Here is a 7,391-nt window from a genome sequence, read left to right as displayed (position 1 = left end):
ATTTATCTTTTCTTCCAGAGTTTTGTGTTGTTTCAGGAATGATTCACATTCCTTTGCATAGCTCATGAGTTTGTCACCCACCGTGAAAACAGGAAATGGCCCCAGATCCTCACCTTTTCCAGCCAAAGTCATTTCTGCAATAGTTGCAGTCAAGTATATTGTGTTTTTGTCTATATTACACTGACGACATTTGGGGTCGTGCTTTTTGTCCGTTGAAATTCCTTCAGCAGAATTTGGTAACGGTGCAGGACTTCTTCAGGGTTTGTAACTACAACAAGAATCACAATACAAGCTCAAATGAACATAAAAAGCATAATGACTGATGAGATAAGAAGTATATTTTACTCATTTAATCATTTCTATAATGAGTTTGATAAATCTATATGAATTGTTTATTGTTTTGACTGCAATGCTTGAAATAAATTATCCTCATTTATAAACATAATAGATTATTCACAACTTCACTTTTTTTTAGCTACTTTTCTAAACATGAACTAATTAATATAACGTAAGGAAAGATGTAACATAACAAGGATAAATATTTACTTTTAATACAAAATACACCCCGAGTGTGTGTTTTTCTTGAGTAGGTCGGGGCGAGCAAATGTGCAAATTCCAAGCGCACTTGAATGCAGCATGGCTACCCCCAATGTGAATGAGTGGCGCAGCAGTTTGAATTTCTCTTCATTTGGCAGGTAAGCCAGGGTTTTTTTTAAATATTGGATGAATGATATGTAAATATTTAAACTGATCAAACATTATAAAGAAGCTAACCTCGTTATTTCAAGTCGCTCTCTCTGTGTTTGAAACGTGACGTAAGAATAAGAGCATGTCTGCTAACTTTAACCCTTGTGCTGTCTTAGATGACCTCCACCCTTCCATTGACGTGTTCTCCCTACCATGCATGACAAAGGTGGATAAAGGTGGAAAGATTTCATGTAATCCATGGACACCAGTGAAGATCATAAATCATTGAAGAAAAATGGTTCAGAGCTCTGTCTAGTGGGTTTAGATAACCCCACTCCCAATGTTAAAGTGCCTAGGATAGCACAAGGGTTACACTGCAATAATTTCAGTTGTTTCCAAATGAATAACTTTTCAAAGTTTATAATGAAAATCTACAATCATTGTTGTTACTTACCAGAAGAGGGGCCGCTGTAAAACAAGCATGTAGTCTAAATGATAAAGTCTGTTGTTCAGTCAGTGCACGTTTAAGCGCACGTCTTTCTGGGAAAATCAAAGAAAGGCATTTTTTAAAAAATAATGATGATGTACTTCAGTCTTTTTGCGTTTTTAGGGCAGCTATGGTGAAGACATCCCAGACAAATCCATGAAGCCACAGGAGAGTAAGCTAAAGTAAGCTAAATCTACCAAGTGGACATTTTATTTACATGAATGAACAGTTTGACTGCCTTTTCACCATTTTCTTTTCTTTCTCCTTTTTTATTTTATTTTTTTCAAATATGATAGAAGAAACTCTAACACCCAACAGTGAAGGTAACTCTTTGTAAGTTTAAAACATATTTTTGTGAGTAACTGTGTTAAAATTGCCTCTATTTGTTTTTTTCCTTTTCTTTTTAAATATGATAATGCAAATTGTAGGTGCAAATAATATTTATAAAGAACAAATACACACAGCAATTGCCTATTAAAACATTACTTTTGTAATTCTTTGTCTAAGCAAACTAGATTTTTTTATGGCAATTTTGATTTTTTTCCTTTATTTTCTTTTTTGTTGTTTTTGTTTATGTAACTAAAATATCCTTTGTACCTCATCAAAAAAGTGAAGTTGTGAATAATCTATTATGTTTATAAATGAGGATAATTGATTTCAAGCATTGCAGTCAAAGCAATAAAGAATTCATAGAGATTATTATTACAGAAATGATTAAATAATTAAAATATACTTCTTATCTCATCAGTCATTATGTTTTTATGTTCATTTGAGCTTGTATTGTGATTCTTCTTGCAGTTACAAACCCTGAAGAAGTCCTGCACCGTTACCAAATTCTGCTGAAGGAATTTCAACTGACAAAAAGCATGACCCCAAATGTCGTCAGTGTAATATAGACAAAAATACAATAGATTTGACTGCAACAATTACAGAAATGACTTTGGTTGGAAAAGGTGAGGATCTGGGGCCATTTCCTGTTTTCACGGTGGGTGACAAACTCATGAGCTATGCAAAGAAATGTGAATCATTCCTGGAACAACACAAAACTCTGGAAGAAAAGATAAATAATATGAAAAAATCTGTTCTTTGGAATGCTCATTTTTTCCATTTTGTTGAGAACTTAAAACAAGTTGTATTGTGATGATACTTTGTATACTGCAGAAGTGTATCATTAAAGATTGTTGTTTTCACTGCTGTCTTGTTTCTCTTTAAATTTGCCTCATAAGTAATAAGGCCAGACTATGTTTTACAATGCAGTTACTTCACCCTTACCAACAAGTTAGCATTATCTCCTTTGGTAAGGTCAGAAGACCAAGTGTTTATGTACACTTTACGGGAAGGTAATACGTGAACATACCCAGCGTTTACTACTGAAAGTACCATGTAATAGAGTGGAAATAGGGCTGACTTTCTTTTACAGTCCAGTTTCATTGTACTTAAGGGGTAGGTACTACGTAATATTCAAGTGAACATACCCAGTATTTAGTACTGAAAGCACCATGTAGTTGAATGGAAATAGGGCTGACTTTCTTTTACAGTCCAATTTTATGGTACTTAAGGGGTAAGTACCAAGTGATATTCAAGTTATCATGACTGCTGCAGCACATACCTTGTTTGGCCTGGTTTCCGGTTGGAGCAATAGTGCTCTATGTCTGACACCTGGTCGGGCTCCTTCATATGTTCACTCCCGTGCTTCATCCATTGCCGGAACGTTAGTTTCACTGGTTACTACTTCCAGCCTTCCTGCTAAACTTTCCACGGATCGTTACGCCTGTCACGTCATCGCCTCGCCTCCATTGCTCAGTCCACACGGATTTCTCATCGTAAGCCCAAGACATTCTATTGACTTTATAAAGTGGAGATTCCTCTGCTGAGGTCTCGTAGTGTTTACCACTCATCACAGGCATCCAGACTCTCTCCCCCCTCCCAGCTCTGACTGCTCATTTCCTCTCACGGCTGTGAGACTACAAAGTCCTGCTCTCCCTGTTGGCGGAAGGTTGCCAAAGCTCCTTCAGGTCTGCAGACTGCTACCCAGGACAATAAATCTGACTAATTGTTCTTCACTCTCGAGTTTGTTTCTTTTAGCTGTCCTCAACAAGAACCTGACACAAGTGAACATACCCAGTATTTAGTAATGAAAGTACCAAGTTGTTGTTTCCCTTTTGGCTTTTCCCATCAGGGGTCGCCACAGCGAACAAGTCGCACGGTAAACTTGGCAATGTTTTACGCCGGATGCCCTTCCTGACGCAACCCTCTCAAAGCAACCGGGCTTGGGACCGGCACAGAAGTAGAGAAGGGAACAGGGAGCAGCCCGGAGTTGAACCCTGGTTTCACGGACGGAAGGCGCATCAAACCAGCACGAGCTAAACCGGCTCCTTAATGAAAGTACCAAGTAATAGAGTGTAAATAGGGCTGACTTTCTTTTACAGTCCAATTTCATTGTACTTAAGGGGAAGTTTCTGTGGTAAATTCATGCTAAAGTCTATGAAACATACAACATGTGCAGACCCAAAGGTCAAAGTTCATTATTTGTACTTACCTTGTTCTCACATACGGTAAGTACCACAAAAGACACCATTGCACAACATGTAAATACCCAGTAAGTATATTAAAGATACCCAGTATGTACCATATAGGTATGAACCAAATAGTACCACATAAATACACAGTAAGTACCATGTAAGTACAGAGTAGACACAAAAAAAAGTACCACGTAACTACCATAAAAAGGACCATGTAAACACACTGTAAGTACCCAGTAGATTCCATAAAAAGTACCATGTACATACCCTGAAAATACCCAGTAGTTGCACAATAAGTACCATGTAAATACCACTGTAAGTACTGTACTGTAAAAGAAAGCGTTACCCAAATATGTTCTTGTGTGGATTTTATAAGCTGTTAGCTGCTGTTGGATGAATGCTGAAATATTAAGTCTTTCATCGTAAATCGGACTCCAGAGGAGTCAGTGCCTCACCAGCCATCAACCTCACCGCACGTCACTGCATGATAATGATTATCAATCATTGGGACAAAACAGAATTCAAAGTCATCAAGGTGATCTAAGCTTACTGACATCACATAAAGTCACAACTGCCCTTACGGGTGGATATGGGGCTGTCTGCGGGCAAAAAATGGGCAAACCTATACGTGTACGGCTAAAATGTTAATGCATTTCTTTCTACAGGCATGCTGCGGGCGACACTTATACAACACTAAAGAGTAAGTAAGGGTTAACTAAGTGAGACAGCCATGTCATACAGATTGTTCATTTTTTTAACCACACAAATCCTGCAGACTGCAGAAGGAGCAGTTAGTCTTGTTTCTGTGGTATGTAACTGCAAGAAATTAGGAAATGAGGCAATCAGCGTAGTTTGTGTGGACATCCTACAGGTACTTAGGCATCACGTGCCCACCCCTTGAGTACGGCGTTCACGTCCAGTCAGCAAAGGGCCAGCCAGTACGAGCTCCTTGCTAACAACTAGAGTTCAACATATTGGCACTGCACACACTGTCATAAGTGTGTAATTGACATTAGTCTTACAAGTACTCTATGATACACTTGCCACTCACACAAACATTGTGTGTTCCATATTGAAATAAGTACATCCTAAGCCACTGGACATCATTACTCTTTCTATGGATGCCTAAAAGGTTCTTTAAAAAAAAACACTGTATATTGTATATTGTATTTTACGTCACAAAAACATAACATTTCAACAGGCGTAAATAAACCTTATGAATGCATAAAAAATAGTAAATAAATGTATGCGTGATCATTGTTTGATCACTGTTCATTTCTCTTTTTAAATCTTATCGCATCTGGAATTCATTGAAAAACTTTTTTTTGACAATCTGTTTAGGTCTCAAATACTGTATAGCTATCATCTTTGTGCTCTCAAAAAAAAATCCATGGAAATTCACCATGAGAGAGGACGGCTGCAGAATATCGCATCAAGTATCAAAGCATCTCTGCACCTAATAGAGGCAGGATTTGTGTGCTTGTCTGTGTGTGTGAGAAAGAGAGAGAGAGAGACAGACAGAGAGGGAGTGTTTGTGTGTGTGTTCAAGGACTGATCTCTTGTAAACAAAGTAATGCACATGAGTGACCCTGCTGCTGAATCCAGAGCAAATAATATTATCCATACCATGAAACTACTTTATTGTTGTGGCCCAAATGTTGCAGAAGACAAGCTGGAAGCCTTTTGGTCTTCATAATAATAATGTCATTGTTAAAAATATTCCATCACGAAACCAATTAGAAATGATAATTTTATCATTAACAATATTCGACCTAAAGAACCTGAAGAGAAAATTTCTGTAAACACACACATTTCTACCATGTGTGTGGTACATGGTAAAACCACACGCCTGCAGACTTTTCATTCAAAAAGTTTCTCTCACTGCTTAACCCTTTACCGCCTGAGTTGTTACAACAAACTGGAAGTGTGTGGGAAAAGAGGACTAGGGGCTAACTTGGGTCAAAAGCTATTTGATGTGAAGAAAACAATTTATCAAGATTGATGAATTTACATCAGAATCCAAAGAGATAAGTTGTGGTGTCCTTCAAGGACCAGTACTGGGCCCACTGCTACTCAATATTTACGTAAATGATATATTCAATGTTTTAAAACTTTTAAAACTCATTATTTGCTGATGATACAAATATATTCTATTCTACAGACAATCACAGGGAACTTATCAATGTGGTGAACACAGAGTTAAACAAAATAAAATCATGGATGGATTACAACAAATTATCTTTGAACCTTGATGAAACCAAAGTGATGTTTTTTGGTAACTCCGCCAATTCCAAGCTCTCAATTAAAATAAACAAATAAATCTAGACACATATTAGAATACAACAGTAGATGTTTATTATACTGCTCCTTAATTTCACCAAATTAGACCTACTGGATAGAAATTTGGGGGAATAATTATAAGAGTTCACTATATCCTCTCTTTTTACTTAAAAAACGAGCCATCACAATTGTACATAAAAGCAGGCTATCTTGATCATACAAACAATTTATTTTATCAATCCAAACTTTTAAACCATTATAACCTTTTTGATTTTTACACTGCACAACTTCTACACAGAGCCAGTGGGAAATCGTTACCATTCAATATCCAAAAACAGTTGTTAGAAAATGAAGGAGGAACAAACTGAGGGGATGTAGGAACTTCAAGATCAAATTGATAAGAACCACAAAGAAAAGTTTCTGTGTGTCGGTGTTTTGCACTACCTAAAATTGTATCTTTTAACATTGACACAAGAAAAAAGAAATATAAATCCACTTTCAACAAATATTAACTTTATTTTACCACAGAAACCCTGTTCTAGTCTAAAACAGAAAAGAAGCTCGAAGTGCCTGAATTAATAAAATCTGTCAGTCCTTATTTAAACAAGAAACATTTTGGCCAACTGAACCATTTGATGCTGAGAAAAATAAATAATCAATAAATCATATTAGATGTAAATAGATCTGAAACATTAACACAGCAGCACCAATATATTTAATGTTTTTAGTCTGAAGAAATAGATAAAAACATTGTGCTGATTTTTTTCTAAATGATGGATTGTTTATTTATGATCTCATAAAGTGCATCAGTTTTCCTGCATTACTTGCTGTCTTTATGTCAAATACTGACACCAACTAAACTACAAGCGAACAAAGAATACATTTATAGAAAATAAAGACACATCATCAAAATGTCTACAATAGTTCATAAACAATGACATTATTAGCATGAGCTGAGTCCTCAAAAGGCACGAGATGATCTTGGTGTTGCACAATAGGTAGCGCTCCGCGTGCCCTGTTCCCCTACAGCGATTCTGTAGCATAATTAAAAATAAAAGTCTAAACCAGAAATGCTTTTTCATTTTCAAAACGTAACTGTATTTTTTACTCAAAATTAAAACGAAAAAGCAATCCACCAAAATGCTTTTTCCTTTTCTTCTTCAACACTGCTTATTCTGTCACTTAATTAAAATGATAAAGAAAATGGTGTTTGAAATTTCCTTTTCAAAAAGTTCTCTGGTAAATGTGTAGCAAAATTCATTTAGAAATGTCTAATTTGACAATGAAAATGGACAAACAGAAATGCTTTTTCATTTTCACAATGTAACTGCATCAAATGACTCAAAATTAAAATGAAAAATCAATACTTCAAATTGCTTTTCATTTCTACTTAAAAACAGTGTATTCTGTGTCAT

The 7,391-nt window shown here is 36.2% G+C and overlaps 1 long non-coding RNA gene across 1 annotated transcript; it reads left to right on the top strand.

Annotated features, from left to right (window-relative positions):
- The first annotated feature begins 457 nt into the window (after positions 1-457).
- Positions 458-2,357, top strand: LOC110013519 (uncharacterized). The gene is made up of 4 exons (XR_002288668.3): positions 458-695; positions 1,298-1,356; positions 1,471-1,497; positions 1,973-2,357. It is a non-coding gene; the product is annotated as an uncharacterized LOC110013519 (long non-coding RNA).
- The last annotated feature ends 5,034 nt before the right edge of the window (positions 2,358-7,391 follow it).

The sequence above is a fragment of the Oryzias latipes genome, chromosome 14 (assembly GCF_053564925.1).
Source record: "Oryzias latipes strain Hd-rR chromosome 14, Olatipes_Hd-rR_3.1".
Lineage (NCBI taxonomy): Eukaryota > Metazoa > Chordata > Actinopteri > Beloniformes > Adrianichthyidae > Oryzias > Oryzias latipes.
The sequence above is the reverse complement of the archived record's forward strand: the minus strand, read 5'-3'. Positions and strand labels throughout refer to the sequence as shown.